This window comes from Schistocerca gregaria, chromosome 3 (genome assembly GCF_023897955.1).
Source record: "Schistocerca gregaria isolate iqSchGreg1 chromosome 3, iqSchGreg1.2, whole genome shotgun sequence".
In the NCBI taxonomy this organism is placed as follows: domain Eukaryota; kingdom Metazoa; phylum Arthropoda; class Insecta; order Orthoptera; family Acrididae; genus Schistocerca; species Schistocerca gregaria.
Window position 1 is genome coordinate 160,306,593 of NC_064922.1, and position 25,082 is coordinate 160,331,674.

General features: G+C 41.2%; 1 long non-coding RNA gene across 1 annotated transcript; it reads left to right on the top strand.

The window, feature by feature from the left end:
• Nucleotides 1–1,584: 1,584 nt before the first annotated feature.
• On the top strand, nucleotides 1,585–24,806 carry LOC126354873 (uncharacterized). The gene is made up of 3 exons (XR_007565388.1): nucleotides 1,585–1,759; nucleotides 23,768–23,926; nucleotides 24,057–24,806. It is a non-coding gene; the product is annotated as an uncharacterized LOC126354873 (long non-coding RNA).
• Nucleotides 24,807–25,082: the final 276 nt, after the last annotated feature.

The following is a 25,082-nucleotide window of genomic DNA, read 5'->3' on the forward strand; positions in this document are numbered from 1 at the left end:
CTTTATTTAGCGAAAGCTTAAAAAGTAGGTCTATATTGTAAACAACTATGAGTGTGAAGTGTTTTAGCTGCCGTAGGAAAGTTAGTTCTGCAGTGCTATGCAGCTGTTGTGACAGATCGTTTCACTTTGGGGAATGTAGTGGCACGGAAATTGGTGAGGCGTTACTCTCGTTTTGTCTCAGATTGCAGTAGGAAGTAATTATGTTTTATATATCGAGATATAAGTTTTTCTTTGATTGCCAGCAGCTTCAATACTTCGCTGCGTGAAAGGAATATTTGACGCATTTGTTTATTTCTTTTCATCATTTCTCAAAGAGGTCACACGCCGTTTATATGTATACTCCTTGTTCCATCCTGTGTGAATGTGCATGGGTATGTATGGAAGTCAAATGTAGCGGGAGCATGAACCAAAGGGAACAGTTTAAAGCCCGGTCCACACGCAACGATCTGTCTGCGCAGACATCGGTGCAGATGTCTGTACATGCAAAAGATCGCTGCAAATGTGGTGTGTTCACACGACACAAACCCCAATCTACTACTCGCCCGCCATTTTTCGGTGTAGAAATGAAATATCAGTGGCAAGCGACTATGCTCCTCGTAAACGTCAAAATTTAATTCAGTTATTTTGAAATATAGAAATGGAGGAAGTTCTGTTGTGGTCTGTGTTCGCAACTTGTGTTGCAAAAAACATTCAGACCAACCGCAGGAAACAGAAAAAGCGGTCAAAATGGTGTAGACAGTGGTTGCTAAAGCGAAAGCAGTTTCCTCACGTAAATTTACTGCGAGAGCTGCAGGGCGAACCAGTTTTGTTTTACATTACCTCGTGTTCCATTTCCTCGCACATTGACACTCCAATTTCATCTTCAATTGTACTTCTGCTTGGTCTTGGCGTTTCTTGATCACTAAGAAAGCCAAGCGGATCAAAATACCATAACGTTGGCTGGTATACTTGATCTACTCCTACACCAGACCACCTAGATTTCTGAACTTTGGTTAACTCTTTTCGGTAAACAATTCGCTGATAGACTTAATTTACTTGACTTGCCTTTATGAACTCATCCTTCAGGAAAGCGTAAATAGCTTCACATCTGTTGAGTATTATTTCACTCAATGCTTGTTTCGATATTACAGATGAAAATTCCAAATCCTTGTAGCTCCTTCCTGTTGCTAGGAATCTTAATCTTGCCGCCAGCCGTTCATGAGGAGAAATTGCCCTTCTCATACAAGTATTTTTTCTCATAATATGAGGGGTTACAAGCTTTAAGAGACAATTATAAGTTTCGACATCCATTCGCAAATAATTTCGCCAGTTCGCAACGAAATTATTTTTTTATTGCCGTTCCTCTGCTTGCCGAGGCGTCAACTGCCCGCAATTTTTCAATTAAAGCATTGTATGCTGTTGTCTTTGTGTCTCGGTCACTATATTCTTTACTTTTAAACTTCCACAAACATGGGTGGTTTCTGTAGATTTCAATGAATTCACTTACAAACTCTCGAGAACACTTACGAGTATCAGCCATTTTGATGCTCTGTGCGCACAAATACAAACAGTAGACTGAGCAAACAGCTGTTTCGCACACAGGCACGAGGGTAGGTTACAAAGTTGGTTTGGGGGTGAGGTGAGCCTCCCCACCACCGCGTCGGAATAGGAACTTTGGTGGGATTTTGGCACGTGGAGAGCTCTGTGGGGCGGGGCCAGCCATGAGACGGACCGGACGCGGGAGCACAGCAGCTCGCCGATTTGGTGAGATAGAAATGAGGTAATATGGCTAAACATTCACGACAGGGTATGCTCATAGCACGCATTCAACATACCTTCATCGGTACAGGTTACGGTTTTAGTTTGTTTGCAATAGTTTTCTCTGAAACATGTTTGTGAAATTTTGTTTTGTAGTAGTGAGCATGCAACAGGAACCATCAGTTCATGTAGCTATTTTCCGAGTTATAAGCTTCACTTTTAGCTCAATGAGTGCAGATTGCGTATCGGGTGGTAGATCGAGAAATTTCTGGCGCTCGAAATTTAATTATTTTTCTTACTTACATTGTGAGTTCAGTTCTCACTTCATTTTGGCGCCATTAGTACATCATTTATGTCCAGAATCTTTTCTCTGATAGAGGTTATCTACCTTCAGCAGTGGCCTTCCTTAAATTTCCAGTGGTTTAAAAGTGAGTCTTAAAGAATGAATGACGATTTTCCCACTAAAGAAGGTGTGTGTGGCCCACTTATGTATTTTCTGTGTTATTATGAAATTATGTGTCATATATGAAATTATTCATGTAGTGTTTTCGTTTCGTCATTGTCCTACCCATGAGAGGTAACGCTGATTCAGACAACTATTGTAACTAAAGTAAAATTGTAATGTGTCGGCTGGCCCGACTGTAGCAGCAATCGAACCGTAGCAAGCAGTGGGGTTGGTGAAATGATGTTGAGGCAAGTGCAGACTTCTGTAGCTCAGGGATTCATTAATGAATGTAAACATCAAGCTCCTGGCTAGTTGGTTGCTGATGTTGGTAATCGAATACAAATATAACTCCGTTAGTAGTTTTGCAGACAATAGGGCCTCTTAAACAAATACTTCTATGTATTTGTGGATTGTAAGTGGAATGAGATGCTGTGACCAGTGTCTGTAAACATTTCATTGTGGTTCTGACCAACCACACTCGCCTCCCTGCTTTCTGAACTGTTTCTTTATTTTATATTTTTATGTAACCCTATTAATTCATAGTATGGGTGCTACTAAAGGTGGTATGCCTAATTCTTTGTTAGGCCTATCTCCTCTGGCTCTTCTACTCTGTTCCCTATCAAAGTGATATTATGACATAGATAAGTATGATAGTAGAGGATTGTGGAGTGAGAGACTATGTCTAGCAAACTGTATGGTACGCACTGTTGTTTCCCTGTGATGATACTGTCCTCCATTAATGAATATTGCACACAATAGTATGGTCTTAGAAGACTTAACGTTTTACTACATTTAGATTGTGAGAATTCTATAGGGCATCTTTTTTACTGGTGGTTCCAATGCTATAGCTGCCCATCTGGATAAAGAAACATCACACCGACACAGTCATCACCCCCTGTACAACAGCTACTACTCTGAAGTGCTCATCTGTGCAGTAATTGCTTGTGGAGCATCTCAGGTATACCTGACACAAATTTTGGCATTAGAACATCTGCTGCATGTGGTACAAATTTCAAGAGATTACCAATATGGGTGATTACAAGTTAAGAAGTTTAGTTTTAGAGATGGTCCCCTCTCAGCCATCTCAGAGTTTGTTCAGGTTTGCTAAATGACCAAAGGAATACTTACAGGTTTCTCATTCCGAGATATTAATACAGTACTTTGTGAGCAGGGGCATGTTAAATGAAGGGGCACAATTGCCGTGGCAACATTTCAAAATTTTTATCTATGTTTAAGTATTGTAACTCAGTGGATGACTGTGGTAAAGTTGCAGAACTTGGCAAGATATTTTAACTATTTACACTGTGCACATTCTTTTAATTTTATGTCATCTGGCTCTCTCAAGGTGGAACATCTTTGTCAGTAAATTTTATTGTTACAGTTTCTCCCAAGTTAAAGTAGCTTGTTCTCTTCATTGAGTTGGTTTAGAATCCTCTCCTTTCGTGACTGTATTGCCTAGTGGCTTGTTCATAAAATATCTAACAAAGTTTTATCACTTTTGGCTTGTAGGTTTTTAAACAGATGTGGATGAAACTGCCTCAAAACAAATTTACTGCAAATTATAAAAGTAATTTGTGAACTTTTGTATTTTGAAGTTGTGCCTGATCTTTATTTGTTCTACTAACTGCTGTTAGAAAGAGCGTATTTTGCTCTACAAATGGTCAATTTTCCATTGATGGTTTCTTCCTTGTAGTTAATAGTTGTCAAGTAAACTTTTTGGCGAAAATCGGTATTTTGGGGTACGTACCAGAAAATGCAGGATTGTTTAAAGGTAGTTGTTTGTACAGTACAGTCAAAGATTTGTTTTGCTCCATGATTGCTTTTACTACTGCTGGTTAGTAAAAAATTGCCATCAGATTTTGGGGAAATTAGCGGAGTTTCTGAAGCCTTATTTATTTATGTATTCATTTATTTATTTTCCATGGACAAATACAAGGATTTGTTTCAGATAGTTTGCATATTGAGCATTTGCCCTTGTAACATTGTGGGAAACAATTATGTACAATAGTCGTAGAGATGAAAAATTATGGAAATACAGAAGTGTCCGATTCCACCCATCTGCTTTGACCCACAACATCCCAAATATGGCGGAAATGACCATACACTAAGACTCCCATATGGTGCCGATGATGTCATTACGTAAACATGATAACAAACATGAAAATAACATCTTGTGGAAATCGGGTTTTCTGCCAGATATTAGCGACTTCCAAACACGATATTTTGACATCATTACTTGACGTCTTTATCAGGTGTTCCCTGAGACTGGCTGCTTGCTGGACCAGGTCGCATATTTATGCCTGCCCCGTGCCTGGTGTTCTGTTTGCCATTCCCTAGTCGGTCCGCACCTGCGAGTCGCGCTATCCTGCCGCTCTAGGTGTTCCCTATTCCCTCCGCGCCCACTCGGGTCACCTCCAGCTGCGGTTGTGGCCTCCTGGTGTTCCCTTTTCAGTCCGCACCTGCAAGTTGCACTCCCCTGATGCTCTGGACATTCCCTATGCCATCTGCGCCCACTCTGGCCGCCTGTGGCTGAGGCTTCCTGGTGTTCCCTTCTTGGTTCGTGCCCGCAGTGTGTGGATGTGAGGCTCGTTGGTGTTGGAAACACATTTTCTCTGGTATTGCTTCAGCAGTACAAATGCTGGGTTCCATGCAGTGCTTGCTGGTATCCTGCTTCCCTGATTAATCAGGTTTGGTGCCATCTTTATATCTATAGATTCAGTGGTGACACTATCCCAGAACCTGGGGGTCTGGACCATGACCTTGGTGTTCTCATAATCTATGGAATTTTCCACCTCTAGGCAGTGTTCTGCTATTGCTGATTTTGTAGCCTGTCTTAGCCTGGTATGTCGCTGGTGTTCCTTACATCTGATTTCCACCGTTCTAGTTGTTTGGCCAATGTAGGACATACCGCATTCACAAGGAATATTGTAAATGCCAGGCTTCCTTAAGCCCAGGTCATCTTTGACTGTTCCAAGTAAAGCCCTGATTTTGCTAGGTGGGCAGAAGACACTCTTCATGTTATGTTTCATTAGTATTCTGCTGATCTTGGCAGAAAATGGCCCGGCATATGGTAAAAAATGCCAGCTTCTTGATTTCTTCTTCTTACTCGTTCTCCGGTGTATCCTGACGTCTGGTGGGATGTAGAACTCTGCGGACATCCCTGGATGAGAATCCGTTGTTAGCAAACACTTTTTGTAGATGTTAAAGTTCCCCTGCCAGGCTGTCAGAGTCAGTGTCTTGGCTCGGTGTAAGAGTTTCTAAGCACCCCGGTCTTCTGTGCTGGGTGGTGGCAGCTGTGATCCTGTAGGTATAAGTCTGTGTGTGTTGGTTTACAGTACACTTGGTCCTACTCCAAATCCCATGCCACTTTCCTCGACGTTGACCTCCATCTGTCCAATGGCCAGCTTCACACATCCGTCCACATCAAACCCACCAACAGGCAACAGTATCTCCATTATGACAGCTGCCACCCATTCCATATCAAATGGTCCCTTCCCTACAGCCTAGGTTTTTGTGGCAAACGAATCTGTTCCAGTCCTGAATCCCTGAACCATTACACCAACAACCTGAAAACAGCTTTCGCATCCCTCAACTACCCTCCTGACCTGGTACAGAAGCAAATAACCAGAGCCACTTCCTTATCCCCCCAAACCCAGAACCTCCCACAGAAGAACCCCAAAAGTGCCCCACTTGTGACAGGATACTTTCCGGGACTGGATTAGACTCTGAATGTAGCTCTCCGGCAGGGATTCGACTTCCTCAAATCCTGCCCTTAAATGAGATCCATCATTCATGAAATCCTCCCCACTCTACCATGAGTGTCTTTCCACCGTCCACCTAACCTTCGTAACCTCTTGGTTCATCCCTATGAAATCCCCAAACCACCTTCCCTACCCTCTGGCACCTACCCTTGTAACCACCCCCGGTGTAAAACCTGTCCCATGCACCCTCCCACCACCACCTACTCCAGTCCTGTAACCCGGAAGGTGTACACGATCAAAGGCAGAGCCATGTGTGAAAGTACTCATGTGATTTACCAACTGACCTGCCTACACTGTGAAGCTTTCTATGTGGGAATGACCAGCAACAAACTGTCCATTAGCATGAACGGACACAGGCAGACAGTGTTTGTTGGTAATGAGGATCACCCTGTGGCTAAAAATGCCTTGGTGCACAGCCAGCACATCTTGGCACAGTGTTACACCATCCGGGTTATCTAGATACTTCCCACTGACACCAACGTATCAGAACTCCGGAAATAGGAACTTGCCCTTCAATATATCCTCTCTTCCCATTACCCATCAGGCCTCAACCTCCGCTAATTTCAAGTTGCCGCTGCTCATACCTCATCTGTCATTCAGTAACATCTTTGCCTCTGTACTTCTGCCTCGACTGACATCTCTGCCCAAACTCTTTGCCTTTACATATGTCTGCTTGTGTCTGTATATGTGCAGATGGATATGTGTGTGTGCACAAGTGTATACCTGTCCCTTTTTCCCCCTAATGTAAGTCTTTCCGCTCTAGAGACTGGAATGACTCCTTACCCTCTCCCTTAAAACCCACATCCTTTCGTCTTTCTCTCTCCTTCCCTCTTTCCTGATGAAGCAACTGTTGGTTGTGAAAGCTTGAAATTTGTGTTTGTTATTGTCTCTATCAATGTACCAACACTTTCGTTTGGTAAGTTACAAAATCTTTGTTTTTAGATATGGTAAATAATTTATTTAGATGTGAATGTGTTGAGGTGAACTTCTTTAGCCAGAAATTTGCTATTTTACCTTTTCCAGGGGCTTTCCAATTGTGCGTAGAATTAATTGCTTGGGCGATTTCATGTTGCAAAATTATGACTTCAGGCATTTGTGGTATCATCTTGTATGTGTCTTTTTCTGCTTGTATCCACTGTGCATGTCTGTTATGTTGCACCGGGTTTGACCATATGTTGCTCCAGAAGTGTGCAATGACGGTTGTGTTTGGTGGATTGTGTATTTTAATGTGTGTTATATCTATTGTCTGGTAAAATTTCTTTTGGTTTGTGTCGAATGTTTGGTTTTGTTTTCTTCTATTTTCACTTTTTTTGTATCTTCTCTAAGTCGTTTGGCCAGTGCTTGTAATTTCTGCTTTTTTTCGTCTAATTGCTCTATCGCTTTTTGTTGTGAGATTTTACCTAACCTTTTTTGTTTTTTGTCTGATATCTCATTTCTTATAAATTGTGTTAGCTGTCCGATGTATTTTCTTAGTTTTTCTATTCTGATCTGTAGCCTGTGTTGTCATGCTGGTTTTGTGGGTTTCTTCTGTGTGTTGGTTCTGATCTCTGCCTAGTGCGTATATTTAGTGTAGTGAGTGCTCCTATATAAACCAGTAGTTGTAACTCTTCCATAGTTAAGTTTTCATTTATTTTGTTTTGTATGATTGTGTTGATAGTTTTTATTGTTGTTTCGACTTGTGGGTTATTTGTTGGTCTATGCAAGAATGGTCTAATGTCTGTGTCTGCGTCTTTGTATTCTATATATGTCAGCTGAAATTTTTCTTCTATATCTAACGTGTGTCACTTCATGTTCTATTTGTGCTTTTTCTGGTGGCTGTCGAAGATTTCGTTTTCCTCCGATTGTTTAATTAATGCGTGTTGATCTTTTTTTTGTTTGCTCTGGGATGTTTGAGTCCATTACTGTATTTTCTTTTTCTGATTGCACATTATTTTGTTCTAGTATTTGTTATACTTGCTGTTTGATGTTTTCTAATTATGACTGGGGTATCCTGTTGTTTTTTTATTATCATACGGATCTGATCAGCTAGTCATTCTGTTAAAAATTTTAATTCTGGGTATCTGGTAATAAATGTTGTGTATGTGTATACTTGTCTTCTGTATCCAGTTGTTGGTCCCTAAGTTTGTTGCTTGGTAATAACAGAACATGAGGTGTCAGTTAACTTCATCTGACCATCTCAACCTCTGTCTTTGTTTTCCTTCTAGAGTGGTTGCAGGAAGCATATCCTGCAAAACACTTCTATTTGGATTTAAATCATTTTCCGTGTGGCTAGCAGTGTCTTTACCATTGTGGACGGGCATAGGGTTCAAGCGTCGTCCCCGACCATGACAGTGCTTGTCCGAGGCTTTATTAGTTCTGTCCTGAACCAACTAATCACACTAAAAGGGGGGTTAGCCCTGTTAGTGTTTCTTTTTTTTTTTTTACGAGTGGCAGAGCATACCGGAGGCCTGTTCTTTTCCCAGGCCTCCATGGGGTTTACTATTATTATTGTTGTTGTTATTATTTAGTGCTAGCGACTACACTGGAGACATCGTATTGTTCCGCTCAGTCAGAGATCCGGCACATATGTCGCGATATACCTATCAGGTAAATCTGCACAGGTAAACTGGAAATGTATACTAGCGCAGGCTAGAGCACACTCATGCTACGGTACACATCTCGATTTTGACTCAGTTGAGAAATGGCGAGCAAACAAGTAGGCGACGTGTTCGCTTTAGTCGGTTTACTGTCCATGAAGTGTAAAAAGAAGCAAAAATGCAAAACCTGGTGTAAAATTGGCTTACGAACAGAAATGAATACACTTGTATAATATTATTAAAAGAGTTAAGTTCAAATTACCGTAATTATTTGTGGATGAATTAAGCCATCTACCAAAAGCTGTTGCACTTGTAACTCGTGTAATACAAAAGAAACACACAGTTATGAGAACTTCCGCTTCTCCCCATGACATACTGACAGTTTCTTGCAATGGGCCAATCTTACGAATGCCTCAAGTATTCTTCTATAATATAATTCAAGCTCTTTGCAAAATAATTCTGGGTACATGTGACGCCATCTACAAAAGACATGTATCTTCAGATAAGTACTGGTTGAATCATGGAATAATGTAGATAGAGAGGTACAAATTGACACAAATGCTTGGAATGACACGGGTTTTATTAGAACAAAAAAAAATATAAACGTTCAAAAAATGTCCGACAGATGGCGCTTCATCTGATCAGAGTAGCAATAATTACCATAACAAAGTAAGACAAAGCAACAATGATGTTCTTTACATGAAATGCTCAATATGGCCATCATCATGCCTCAACAATAGCTGTAGTCGAGGAATAATGTTGTGAACAGCACTGTACAGCGAGTCCAGAATTATGGTGAGGCATTAGCGTCGGATGTTATCTTTCAACATCCCTAGAGATGTCGGTCGATGACGGTGCACTCGGGACTTAAGGTAATCCCAAAGCCAGTAATAGCACCTGGGAGGCCAAGCATGACGAAAGTGGTGGCTGAACACACGATCATCACAAAGTAACTCTCGCAAGAGATCTTTCATACGTCTAGGAATACTTCCCCCCTCCCCCCCACCCCCCCCAGCCCCCTACTAAAACCCCATGTCATTCCAAGCATGTGTGTCAATTTTTACCTCTATCTATTATTCCGTGGTTTATTAAGTTTTCAAATTTATACTGACTTTTTGATCACTTGGTATAATAAATACACATAGTTTAAGAAAAACTTGGTATTTGTAATAATTATTTTTACCATGAAAGGACAAAATTTTAACTGAGGCATCGTAACGAATAATACATGAAATTAAAAAAAGAATTGGAAATTTGGTAGTATTGGTCAATTAAAAGAACAGAAAAATTAAAAATGCCTCAAAAATGAAATATTATTAAAGTTAGCTAAGTAAGTAGCCATTAAGTGTGGAAGTGAAAATTCATCATTGGTTACAGATCCTACAGTCACTGTTTGTTGTGTAAATTGATTGTGTGAAGCAGCTGCAGGAGGACTAGGTGAGCTCTCACTTGAGCTGGGACTGCTCAGACATTCGGAGCTGTATGAACTCATTGGCATTTTAAGCATTCCCATTGCAACTTCATTGATTCTTTTCTCAACAATCAAATGCTGCCATTTTTCCTAATGTCCTAATTCTCCTTGCAATAGATTTTCCCATGAAATCATACTAGCTATCTTCGGTGTCTTCAAAGTGCTGCCTCCAGGTCAGGTGGCAGTCGAGTGTCACGCCCAGTTACTTTTCTGTGTTTCCCCATGGCACCGCCTGGCCTCTGATGTGAATTACAGGCAGTGCTTGCGGGGAATGGCCTCCTCTTGATTGCCAGTACCAGGGTTTTGCTGACATTTAAGGTGAGGTGCCACTTGGCTGCCCAGTCGGTGAGATCATCACAGGCTATTTGTAGGTGGTAGTGCAGTTGGATAACACTTCGGCTGTGGCTGTGAAGTGTCATGTCTGCCTACAGCACCAGATGGACTCAAGCTCTTCTTGGCATGTCAGACGCAAACAGTTTGTACAGTATGGGTCCGAGAACTAACCCCTGTGGTACGCCTGCTGCTATGCTTCTCTTGGTGGAGATACCCTTGTATATTTGAACATGGAATGTTTGTTCTCCGAGGTAAGATTTCAGCAGGTGGTGCTGTGACATGGGGAGCCCAAGGTCTTTGTAGAGGAGCCCCTTGTGCCACAAGGAATCGAATGCTCAGGAGAAATCCATGGAAACAGCTCCAAAGTATTCTGTATGTTCGACCACACACATGGCTTCATCCAAAAGTCAGAGCTGCTGGTGGATCTTTGCGTGTCCTCTCCTGAATCCAACTTGTTTGTCGAGTAGACCACCTTCCCTTTCGACATGAGTCATAAGGTTGTGAAGGTACAGCCTCTCAAATACCTTCAATAATTGGTATCAGACGTATTGGTCTGTAGTTTGAGGGTACCCATGTGTTTTTGCCTGGCTTTGGTATTGCTACGACCTCAGCATGTTTCCATGCCACGGGATATTTTCTAGTGCTCAGCATCTTATTGAATATTGCTGTTATATGGTTTGAGGCCACAGGTGGGAGTTGTTTCATAATCTGGTTCGGTAAGAGATCGGGTCCGCCGGCTTCCCTGCTATTGAGATTACTGAGCTGTTCTGCTACCACCTCTTTGGTTATAGGAGTGATATCTCCCTGCTCTTGTAGGAATGTTGGGAGACGGTCTTCTACTTCTTGGATATCGGCAGGGTCTATAGAGTTCATTTGCTCTAAAATTTTCGGCAAACACGATGGCAAGTGTGTTAGCTTTTGCATCTGGTTCTGCTACTACTGCTTCCTTAGCATTCAGCTCTCTGTGTGGGCATTCTGTCTGTGTCTGCAGCGGAGGATGTTAGCGGGCAAGTTCCAGATGGATTGCCGGTATCACAGGGCTCCACACTGCGTGTAGTTGCTATCCTTCATCCCTGTTGATCAGGTTGTCGTGAATCCTTATTTCTAGGAATTCTTTGGTAATACTTTCCCAGAAGACAGATACTCGGCACAGCACCTTCGTGTTTTAGAAGTTGAAGGTGTGTTCTTCTTTTATGCTGTGTTCTGCTATGGCTGATATTTCTGTGTGTCTTAGTCGCACACATCTGATGCGTTCTTCACAGCGTTTAGATATACAGCACTGTGTTGTATCCAATGTACTGTTTCACACATTCCATCGGATGCTTTATATTCCTGGCCTGTTAAGCTTCAGTGGGTCTTTGGCAGACCTAGGAGCTCCCTCATCTTCGGAGGTGGGTGGAGAATGGTTTTGATATTGTGTTTACCCTGAAGTCGTGCAATTTTGGCAGAGAGTGGACCAACATATGGAAGGAACGCGGGTTGTTTATTTTCTTCTTCTTGAGTTGTCACTGTTTCTTTCATCCTTTTAGCACCCTGTTGATTTGCGTTTTACTATAGCCATTTTGGCAGAAGACCTCCCAGGTATTGCAGCTCAGATGGTAGAATAGAATAGAATCTTTATTTGCCTTTCAGTATGTTTTCCATACAATTGGCAATGTCGGTGTGTTCAATATATTTTTTAAATTACAATAATTATTTTGTACATAATTGTGCCTGTGCAGGGCAAGCAGATACGCATGCTAAAGTAATATTGATAATGCAACAATTATTCATTAAGAACAGTAATAGTAATAATAATTAAATAAACAATAGTATCAAGATATATTTATGGTACATCTTATGTATCCACGTAAAAGGTCTTTGTTGGTAAATTACTGTCACAAACATATACATATAATTCACATGGCAGTTTTTTTGTTTCATGTGGCATCTCTCTTTTGTGTCCCTGTTTAGAAACTCAACATGTGAGTAATATGGTTTACATTTGAGCCACACTTGTATTGTTTGCTTAAAGTTATTCATCGGTAGTAGGCTGACGCACCCCTTCCTTATGGGCCTTGGAGAGTCCATAAAGGTATGGTATTGCTGGCACTCTGAGAAGCAGCCACTTCTTCATGGGCTCAGGTAAGACAGATTTCTTCAGCAGAGCTATCGTCCTTCTAGTCATTGTCAGGATTGGGTCCCCTTTCAGCCTCTTGTAGGCTTTGTCTTGTAGCAGCAGATTTATTTTGTGCCGGTACTCATCAGTGCTTAGTAGCACTGTTGCGTTCCATTTATCTGCTGGTAGGATCGTTATATCAGGGTCATCTCTAAGGGAATTGAGAGGTGCTTGTTCTTCTGCAGTTATGTTATTTTTAGGTAATCGAGATCCATTGATTATTCTGCAGGTTTCCCATGTGACTTCCTCTACTTCCTCCTCTGGAAGCCCTTGTATTGCTTCTTCCACGCCGCTGATAATGTCCCATTTCGGGATCACTCTAAGGGTGAGGGCGAACTTCAAGTATTATCAAAGAATCTCTAGAAATAAGGATTCTCGACAACCTGGCAACAGGGATGAGACACCAAATAAGTGCAGTGTGGAACCCTGTGATAGTGGCGACTCGTCAGGAGTGCACCCGCCATTTTCCTGCACCACAGACACAGATTGAATGCCCACACCGAGAGCTGAATGTGGCTGCCGGGGGTGGCTGTTATTCCCACCACTACTTCCCCGCACCCGAACCACTGCAGCCTCCCAAGGATTAGTGGAGGGGGGAGACCGTGCATATAAATAGCCCACTCTTCGTGGATCTCGGCACTTCGCCAGAAGGTGGGTAGTGTGACTCTTCCCGAAATGTTGATATATCAACGCTGCAACCTGGCTGGAGGTCCGAGAAACTTTCATCAGCAGTATACACTGGGAAAGCAAAGAACCTCAAAGATAAGACTCTTTGTTTGTCCTTTCCTGTCTTTGTTTCAAGAGTAGAAAGCACATCGTCGATGCCTTCCTTTTGCACTTGATTTTTCATGGATGGACTCGTCACAGCCAAGTCTTCAGAGTACCTTTGGCGTTCTTTTACACAACCACATTTTCATTAAATCTTCAAACAGGATGCAAGACTTTTCAGAAATCCACTTCTCTTTCTGGTACCCGAAAATACGTTTGATCTTTGCCCAGACTTGGGGAGGTGATGTATGACACCCAATGGTTGAGACACCTCTCCCAACACTCCTGCTTCCGTTGTTTGATAAGTTGGCGAATGCGGGCATGGAGCTGTTTAAGGGCTATGAGGTGCTCCAGGGAAGGATTCCGCTTATGCCACTGTAGAACTCGCTGATGTTCCTTAAATGCTTCAGCGACTTCCGACGACCACCAAGGGACTGCATTTCGTCGGGCACCCTAGAGAGGGAGCAATCGCGCTTTCTGCTACAGAAATGATTGTTGTAGACACCTTTTCAACCGACACCCCCGGAATAATGAGGCCACCCAGCAGTGTTAGTGACGTCACACTAAGCGGCCCATAGCCAATGCAGCAGTCCACGGACACCTCCGTATAGAAGCACCTGATGCTAATGATCTTCTGTCTGTCATACAGAAAGGAGCAAACTAATCGATAATTTGGACCAAAGACCAATTTATATTTATTATTGTAAACAGCATAAGGGTCATAACAAAATATCGATTACATATACAGGCAGAAATAAGTTTAATCGATTGAGGAACTTTGCCACTATTTTATAATTGACAAAACCCTATTTAGCTTTAAAACTCGCATACAGTTGGTGACAAATGCTAACTGACAGCAGACTTGACATTTTCAAGCCATTACACTGCAAGGAAATTATTTTAAACACTGTCATACGTAGCAAAACCCTCACAACTTTCGTTTACGATAAGGTAACAAGAGTTTGCTGTATCTCATAAAACACCTAACTATTGTGAATTTACTCATATGTTCATGGTGACAGCTCTTTTCACGGATTTTTGCAAGTGTATCCCCAGTAATAAAGAATGGAAACAAAGGATAGACATCAAATATTCTCCTTTTAACATAGACATCACTGAACACAAGATTCTGTCTTGCACTATGATACTAAGGGACTGCTCTTTCCTTTAAGAAAAGCTTGTCAATTTGAAGTTCACTCTGCTATTGAAGATACACTTCTAGAAACAATATCCAAAAATGTTATGAAAGGTAAGATTAGTAGGAAATAAAAAACAACAAAGTGCATTACATGTAAGAATGTGAGCAAAATGCTGAGGCTCTCTTTACTTACCATTTTCAATCTCTACTGGTTACTTCCTTTGTCACATAGAAATCGCCAACTGCAAGTATCATTATTGCTGTCTCGTACTAACAAAGTACTTTTCTATTGAGAATACCTGACAATTTGATCTTCATTCTGGTACTGAAGATAAACACTTTTCAAAGGAGTTCTAGAAGTAGGCATATATCACATGTAGTAAGAAATGTTGAACAACCAAGGCCACCTGATGTGTTACTAAACTATTAAGCCTTTCTTTGAATGACATAGCAATGTACTGAAGTAGCAAAACATTGGATGTCAGAATATGACATCTGTGCACTCTAAACAATGGAGTTTTCTTAGCAATCAGTGACAACAGAAACCAGCAATGTATGTTAAAACTGGTACGTCTGTTTCAATATTTTTTTAAACTCATCACCACTGACACATATCACAAAATGAAGCGGTGGGCTCTCGAGAGGAAGTACTTCCTTTCTTCAGTGCACTCTTTACCGGGAGCCCCGGAGTCGCCTTCCCAGACCGGGACTCAGCAACAGGGGCTGTTTTCCGTGCCTTCCTGTTCCAGATGATGTGCTTCTTGAAATATTCATCAATGGCTTTGAACTCACCTCCTCTCAGAGTAGATGCATTCATCGGCCAGGTGGGCATAGTCCTGAGGTGGGAATTGGTCAAGCCTAGTTGCTCTCTGAAGTAGTCCTTGTGCTCGGCTCCACATACTAGATAGGTGAGTAGAGTTGGTGTAATCACCTTCAGGTCGGCTCCATATTTGTCAAAAAACTTCCCTGTTGTCTCTGCCCATTGAACGACACCTGGCTTAATCCTTGTGGCCCCCATTTTCTTAAGGTCCACATGCATGTGATAGTCCTCGGAGCCCTTCTGCTCCTGTTGCTCTAAGTGGGTGTCACTTGCTAGCCGCACCTGGAGGGAGCTCTCCTTAGCATTGGCCCCGCGACTGTCGTTCAGCATTCGCTTGATCTCCTCCGTGTGAGCACGCAAGGTAGCCGCTTGATCTTGCATAGCGTCTCGATACGCCCGCACCTCATCGACCAGGCTTCTAACAGTCTCCACTACATCTTGCATTTGGGACATGAGTAGATTCGCAACCCGTTAAGAGCCTCCTTGTCATGCTCCTCTTTGTCCTCCAGCACACGGGAGATGATCTCTGATTGCTTGTCAAATAGTGTTCTTATCATTTTCTCGACCCCCCTCTGACATCGGCATGACAGTCCTGGAGCTGGGCGCCTACCATCCGACCTAGGGGATGGCTCAGCTCCAGTCGGCAGAGCAATCGAGACCCCGTCCTCACTCAGGCCATCACGCTCACCTTCTACAATAAGAGGGCCAACAGGTTTTGACACTATGGACGGCTTTTTCTTCTTCTTCTTCTGGCCTCGGGACCTCCCTCTGTCTGCCTCGATATTCCCTTCGGCAGAGGTTTGAGTCAGCACAATATGCTTCAGAACCGACTGTGCTGATGCCTCGAGGTTCTCCTCTCGTGGAGATGGCTGGCCTCGTCAAGGAGTGCTCTCCTCCTGACCTGGCTGGGGTGTAGGGATAGTGACTCCCTCTCCCTGCTCATGATGTGAAGGGGTCTCTGCATGCTCCCCATTACTGGATTCTCATCACCACCATTCATCTGTATAATTTTAGTTTCCTATGTGGGTGCACATTTAGTTCTAAGATACTCATAAGTCTTAAATTCTTTTCTGATTCTAACAACTACTTACATGATATATGATACTGACTTCCGCATAATCGCCAGTAAAGTTCAAATCAAGCTACCAGTATCTAGTGAGTCAGTTTGAAATTTACCTTGCAGGATATATGACATATTTAGTTCTTCACAGCACTAATAATTTATCTTCACTAAGCAATATGTGGTAACCCTAAGTGCTGTATATTTCTCTAGGGACAATTTACCATTCTGCAATTTCAAACTTATACATTTGTCCAACCAAGTAATGAACTTATCCAGGAAATTGTGCCAAATATCCCTTACTTTGTTAGTCAGAAGTTTCTGAATTTTTTACTATGGGTTCAGATGCAGGCTAATGACAAGTAGCAATCAATTCATGCTAAGCAATACAATAAGATGTTAAGGCTGTGCCAAAAAGACTCAGTTTTGTTTCTTACAATTTTCAGGAAACTGTAGAGCACTTACATTTGGCTTAACACTTGACAGAGCATAACATCATTCATTTAAAGGGTAAAATCAGTTTACCTATCTGGAGGTTAGTGAAAGGGAATGAGCAATGTATTATAATCAATATTACAAAAATGTTCTGGAATTGTGGCCATTAAGAAGTAGATTTTTTATTCTTAGTACTTTGAAGACACTGTACAGCACTTGCATTTGATTTTGCACAAAACACATTTCATCAGTGAGTAAAACATTTTGTGTTGGGGACTTCAGGAGTTCGGGAGGAGGTAGCAATAAAATACAGATTAAAGATATTAAATTTTAAGTTTTCTCTTCTCAGAACTGGAGAGACTGCACAGAAATTTCCATCGTTTTTCTTTTTACAAAAATTATTTAGTACTATATTTACAGTGGTCCATATAATCTTCTTACACATTCCTGATAGTGTGCTGAGGACAAGAACTTTCACACAACAGATCAGCAGCCAGAATAATTTTCTGAATTAGTTCTGCTGCTACTGCTCTTTGATTCAGCAGCTTCAGGAATGATGATGTTGCGAACAACTTTTGTAGAGTCAAGTAACTGTACAGAACTACTGTCATAAGAAATTCATGTTGGAATTTCAAACTTCCTTTTTGTCTAATTAAATTAAACTGTTTCTCAGTTGTCATTGAGCTATCCAGTATCAAAAAATCTGTGCAGTCACTGCACTGAAGTGTCCTAATCAATGAAGGGCAACAGAAACCAGCAATGTAAGTTAAAACTGGGAGTTCAGATTCAACATTTTTTAAATCACCTTTAATGACATTGACATTAAAGGTATATTCACTATCATTCACACTGTTCTCAGTACTTTCATCACAACTATGCATCTCTACAATTCTCAGCTTCTCTTGTGGGTAAACATTGAGTTCCAAAACAGTCATGAGTCTTAATTTCTTTTCAGTTTCTAACAACTGCCTAAGTGAGATATGATACTGACATCCTGACAACTGTCTATATATGCCAAACCTTGCTTACAGAGAATCAGTCTGGAACTTACCTGGCAGAATATATGACATGTTTAGTTCCTTGCAACAGTATTCAGTTACTTGCATTAAGCCATATGTTGTGAGTCAAAGTGCTGTGTGTTTTTCCACAGACAATTTACCATTCCCTGACTCTAAACTTCTCCATTCATCTAAGTAAGAAATTTATCAAAAAAACTGTAACATGTGTCTCCTGCTTTATTGGTCAGGGGCTTCTGCATTTCTTCTTATGGTGAAGTCCCTTCAGGGGTGCAAACACTGACAATCCCCCACCAAGTCCTAATAAGATTTATAAATGTAGCAGCACCTTCCCAGTTTTCTACATCATGAACTGGCCCCATCTCAACCATGCTACTTTCTACATAATCACTGAATATTTGAGTCACCTGCTTAATATTTTGCCTTTCTAAAGATGAAGGCCACAGGGCTTTCACAGCAACCCATAACCGTATTTTAACAGTTTTTGGCTTTCTAAGTCATGTACTTATCTAACTGCAGCAAAAGATGCATACCTAACAATATCATAATTATCAAAATATGGATAACAAAATGTTTGCCTGTGGTTCTTAAGATTTATCCAGTTGTTCCTTATGCACTTAAAAATATGGACAGTGTCATGCAGAAAAAACATTGGTCTTTCATCATCTGTAGGAGATGGGTATACAAAACTGGCATGTGGTGGATTTGCAAAGTATGTAACACATTTTCTGTTAATGACATTATTATCTGTAAAAAGTGAAACGACCTGAAAGCCAGCTGCTTCTATACATACTACTAAAGTTCTTACTGCATTAAACAAGCTCCCTGCATTCAGTTTTTTCACAGGCAATACATGTACAACAGTTTTGAAAGGAGAAATAATACTCTGAATCATGGATACATGTGCACTGGTTGCTATTTCAGCAGTATCCAAAGTCATTCCAGTATTATTCCCCCCCTTTATAATCTACATATGGTTTGATGTGGATCTCATCTAGCATAAAGGTAACAAACAAATGACTTAAAAAAATTGGATTACTTGGGTTCATGTTTATATTACAACTAAGCTTTCTTAATGTGTTTGGATGTGGTAGAATGACAAAGCCAGATGAATGCAAAAACTTGTAAGCATGTGGAGAAATTGTAAACAACACAGAACTAAGAATCAAAACCTCTGGCAAATTTATGGTGTGCCTTGGATTGAAGACATAATGCACATTGTGACCTCAAGAATGAAACAACCTTCCTCTTACTTTCTTTCACTGCTAATGCTTCAAGAAGGGGGTGAATAACTGACGTGTAAATCACTTTCCCTGCCACTAATATAATCTGTACACAGCTTAATCACATTTTCTACTTCAGTTACACTGTAAACTTTCTCTGGAAGTGTGCTGGCAACAATCTCAACACCATTTACATACAATTTAACACCGAGGTTTCTACAAACTGTTAAATACACACTATCATGTGGAGTTTTCCAAAAATTAAGGTAGAAGAACAATATACGGTCTTCTTTCACAACTTTACTCCACTGTTGATTTAATGTAACATTATCACTTTTTTCAAAAATTCACTATAATCTTGAAACAGTCATTTTCCCTTTGTGCAGAAACTGCTTCTATATTTTCCGATATGGCTTTACTTAAGGCATCTGCTTCAAGCCGTTGTCTTCTTTGGCTTGGGGGGGGGGGGGGGGGGGCTCTTGTTGAACATCTTGTCTTGGCTTAAATAACTGGGACAGTTTGGCAGGAAACACGGCACAGCATTTTCTTTCAGTCTTGGTTTTTCTAGAGGCAATGTCAAAGTTCTCCGTGTTTTCCAGTCAACTGCTGTGCTTTGAAGAATCAGGTCACTCTGACTGAAGTGTTCTTCACAAAACTGGAAAGGAAAGGAAAAGAAAATTATTCCAAAATAATTTCGAAATTAATTAATTGTACTTCAGATATAAAGATTTCACATTAGTAAAAGTATGCCACACATCTTTGACACAATGTGAGATAAGTATTTAACACTACCTTAAAATGTTTTGTTGTTTGTAATGCAAAAATGCTACTCATCAAACGAAAAAACTGGAGCCAGGGCATTAGGTAGCCTGACTTTTATTTGCATATGCTAGCCTAAATCAAATATACTGCTTACATTGTTATCTATAGTTTTACGTTAACTTACACGCTTTACAGTTAATACATACTGAAAAATTCTAAATCTGAACAATAAAAATCATTTAAACAATACTTTCAATGAAAGTAAACAGTGGAGTCTTTGTAGTTGTAATTTATTCTTACAAAATTAGCTTTGGTTTTTGTGTTAATAATGTAACTTGTTACTACTTACCACTGAATGTTCAGAGGGAGTGAAGTTCTGCCTTGGAATAGCATGTGTCCACTTCTTACTCAGTTCAGCGTCCTTTGGAAATCTGAATACAGATATCTTTTTCCCATTCCGGTAGTTGCCAGTACAGCCCGGTACACAGCATTATTCACCATAGTGTAACGGACAAGTACTTTGCGGTGGTGAAAGAGATGTATCAAAATAACAACAGTTTCAGCAACTCACAGCTCGACACTCGAAAGCAATCCACTCACAGCAATAGACTATCGCCATATTGGGCCATTTGTCGTGACGTCACGGTGACGTAGCAACCCATGTTGGTTGGCCTTGTTTCCTCGGAGGTGTCGGCTCAACCATCACATTGATTTCTCCGTGTGGGGGAGATTCAACGGTGACAGCAGAGCTGAAAGTTTCTCAGGCCGTCTTGTCTAACACCCATCCGGGCAGGTGTCCATGGGCCTGATTCCGGGGCAGTGACAGGACGATAGGGAGGCGGTCACTACCACACAGGTCATCGTGTGCACTCCAGCAGACAGATGGGAGAAGTTCTGGGCTGCAGAGTGATAAGTCAGTGGCTGAGTAACTGCCATGAGCCACACTGAAGTGTGTGGCGGCTTCACTGTTTAGAGGCAGTGATCGAACTGAGACAGTAAAGTTGAGACATCTCTGTCTCGGGTAGTAAGCATGGTGCCACCCCTCAAGGGGTTATGAGAGTTAAAATCTCCTAAAAGTAGGAAGGGTTTAGGGAGTTGAGCAATCAGTACAGCCAATGCGTTCAGGGTTACTGCACCATCTGGAGGAAGATACATGTTGCAGTCAGTCATCCCTATCCTGACAGCCACAGCTTCGCCGGCTGCGCGTTGGCCACACGTGGCTGACGCACGGCCATTTGTTGCGCCGGGAGGACCCATCGCTATGTCGCTGCGGGGCAGCTCTGACGGTGGTCCACATTTTGGTGGACTGCCCTCTTTTAACAGGACTCAGGCAGACGTTTGCGCTGCCTGATACCCTCCCTGCCCTTTTATGTGATGACGTTGCTATGGCGGACCTCGTGTTGAGTTTTATTCGAGCAGGGGGTTTTTATCGTATGATTTGAGTATTTGTCCTTTTATTTCCTTTGACTTGGGCCTTTGGCCTGTGGTTTTAAATGGTGGGTTTTAATGTCATTTGGTGGTTGGCTTTTCCTTATTTTCATGGTCGGCCAACCACCTTCACACTCTGTGTGATTTTAGTTCCGTTTGTCTGGTCTTTGTCTTTCTTGTATTGTGTTGTCCCTTGTCTCAGTTCTCCGTTTTTAACGACTGACAGTTTTTATTTCGTGTGATTTTATCGTGGAACAAGGGACCGATGACCTTAGCAGTCTGGTCCCTTCAATCCCACACCCAACCAACCAACCAACAGCCACAGCTTCAAGAGGTGTTGGAAGGGGCACCGTTTCACTACAGAGTGAGTTTAGGACATAAACGCAAACTCCACCTGACACTACATTTCCTGTAATATCCCTTATAGCCGCAGTGGGCAGGGGTCCAATTTGCTGGGAACCAGGTTTCCTGGAGGACAATGCACAAAGTGGGTGTAAAGGTCATTTCACACCGGCGTAACGTATCTCGAGCTACGTCTTCAGAAAGACGTCGCAGACGTATCTTGTAATGTAATCAAATGGGGCATTTCAGACTGACGCAGATGGCGTCGCGTCCAGCCGAGATACGTAATACGCGTATCTCCAGCTACGCTTGCACACGTAGCGTCGCTGCGTATCTCGGCTCGCGCATGCGCACTACACTGCACTGCAAGCTACGTGCTCTTATGCTGAGCAGCTCTATTACTGCGTGTTTGTGTGTTTATTGTGCAAAATGTCTGCATTACTTGACCAAGTGCAAAAGTATCCAGTGCTGTGAGACTACTCGAAATTGGAATATAGAGATGCTAACTTGCGTGACTTAGCTTGGGAAGAAATTTCGCAAGTTTTAAGGAAGCCAAGTAAGAATGAAAATTTCTTTTCATCCAGTATTTAGGTGTAAGAAACACTGCAGTATTAAGTCCTTATTACGGCTGTACAACTTTCTTTTCCTTGTTATAAAAGATTATTTGGTATGTTCGTATTCTCCTCAATTTTAGTTACTAAGAAAAAGCTATTCTTCAAATAAGCAGTCAGATCCGGATAATGTGGCCACTACTAGTTCTTCTCTACTAAAATAAACAATACTTCTCTATATATCGATATACTTCTTAATCTACGCCATTCTCCTGGCTAAATGACTGAAAGTAACATGCCGTGTACAATTAAATTAGTATCGTGTATCGTGATTTTTTTAATCTGAAAAGCTGCAAAAAACCTTGTTTATAAAATCCACAGGGTATATAGAAGTTGATGTTGAAATTAGAATGTGACCATTATTAGTTACTCTTTCCCTCTATTAGATGCTAATGAACAGTAAAATAAAAATAAGATAACAATATCATATTTTGTATATGATGGACTAAATCAGGAATGTGGGGCCGTTTTTGATGACAAAGACACATTGAAATAAACTTTTCTGTGTTCGTCACATTGTTTTTCTTCTACGACGCGTATCGAGGGTTTGCACCCTTTTCTTCTGGTGTTTACTATTTGCAAACAATTTGTCTTTGCCAATAAAAATAATCATCAAACATTATAATTACGTATTCATTAGTGTTTATTTGCAGAAAGTAGTCACAATAACATACTGACAAAACTGTTACAATAATCTTAATGAAAGTTTGTGGAGTATTAAACGAATGCTTATTTTTCATAAGTGCATTGTAGTTACGTGTTAGCAATGTGCCGCCACTGCCAAGGCATGCTTCCTTCAGGAGAGTTAAAGAAATTGACAAAGTGGTTTCTTATTGCGGTGTTCTCCTTTGTAGCTGTGGCAGCAGTTTTTTCAAGAGGTTTCCAGCATGTACTGTAGGCGACCAAAATTTCTTCTGGTGACCCAACTGTTGTAACGTCACATTTATTGCACAGATAGTTGTGTAGTATTACTGTGGCTTTTATTACTTTATGTACAGTGTCAAGGTTGCCCTGCAGTGGCTGAAAGTACAATCTCCACCGTTGGGCAAGTATGCCGAAAACGTTTTCAACAACACATCTGCACCGACTCACTCTGTAGTTGTAAACTCTCTTCTCATCGTTAAGATTTCTGCGTGGGTAGGGACGAATCGTGTACCGCTGCAGGGGGAAACCCTCGTCTCCCACGATAACATATGGAACAGGGGATCCTCCTGGTACTAGTGGCTCGTCTTTTGGCACCCCAAGGCTGTAGGTAGACAGTCTTTTCCCAAGTGTGCTATTTGAAAATATGATGGAATCACATTCCTTTCTGTATGAGCCCACGTCTACGGTTATGAACTTATAGTTAGCATCTACCAAACCCAACAACACTGTAGAGTAGTATTTTTTGTAATTGTAGAAAGAAGATCCAGATGCAGGTGGTGCCTGAATTCTTACGTGTTTTCCATCTATTGCACCGATGCAGTGAGGGAAATTCCACCTGTCGTGAAATCCCGCAGCAACGTTCCTCCAGAAATCTTCAGTGGGTGTTGGCATGTACAACGGTTGCATTGTACGCCACAAAGCGTCACACACTTGGTTTACGATCGACAATACAGTACTAATGCCGACTCTGTAGCTGAAGCTTATAGTAGTGTATGAGTCTCCAGTAGCGAGATACCTGAAACAAAATTGTTGTTACAGAGGCTGTTGTAAAAACGGACTGGAAAAAAACTGAGAGATGCCCATAGGAATGCCGTCAAAAGAAGAGACAAAAAGTGGTCAAGTTGCAGCAAACTCAAAAAAGTGGAAGTACGAGAAAGAAATGGAATTTTTACTTTCCGTATTGCCAGCTCACAGCCTGTAAGTGTTCTTTTGAATTGAAATTTTAGTACTGTTATTGCCCTGGTGGGAACTTTATAAATAAATAACTGAAACGCATTCCTCTGGTGAGAGTAATTTTTTATTTGTTTGTTGAAATTAATTTTTTCAGACACGACAGTAATACTCCTGATATGGATGACACGCAAGTTCCTGAAAATCAAATAAACGATGATAGCATTGTTAATGCTGAAGCTCCTGCTGCTCCTGATGATGATGAATTTTCCATCTCTGATCACGATGTCAACACAGTCCAGAACAAACCCAAAGGAGTCGACAAAATTCTGAATTTTCTTAAAAATAAAGAGATAAACAAACCTGTTCGCTCTGTCCCTGACGAATTAGATTTGTTTTTTGGTAGCATATTAATGTCGGTAAAAAAATTGCCTTGAAGGTTACAAAACAGAGTGAAAAGAGAAGTTTTAGAGGCAGTAAACCGAGCTGAAGATGAACATGATTCACTGATGAGTCTAATAACACCGGCAGTGCGTCAAACTAGCTCTCCACTGGTGTCTCGAAGTACCTCCTCTGACAGCTCAACATGGTTAGGTGGTAACTATTCAAACCAGCCCACGATCCTTCACCATCAAAATGAAACATCACTTACAGAAAGTGGCTCATTACTTCGATCACTGCAAGAAGATACAGATGTTGATTTGTTAGCGGAAAACTATTCAGGACAAGCAACTGAGGACAATCTTCAAATACTTTAAGCACAAACTTCATTAACTTTAAACTCAAACAAAATATATCTTATGCTGATTTCTTTTTGTGGCTGTGGCTGGTTAATATATGTCTATCATCTTTTACATTTTCTCTTATCACGGCAGCTAACAAATATACTTGTGTAATATTACTGTAATGAAGATATATTTTTACTCCGTTTCCTACAACCTTATACTAACAGGCTACGTTTCTATTTTGACATTCTGGGAAAGGAATTGTTACCTTAGACAAATAGCTAGCCGTTCCTCAGGAGGTATTGATTTTCTGTAATTTGTGTCCTGTTTCTTAATGTCACTGCCAATGAGGGATAAAACTTCATTGAACTGGTCTTCATTAAGCCTGAAGTAACTTCTAAACTTTTCATCGTCAAGCTGTAAATCTTGCATTAGGTGGTGGTATTCGCCATACACTG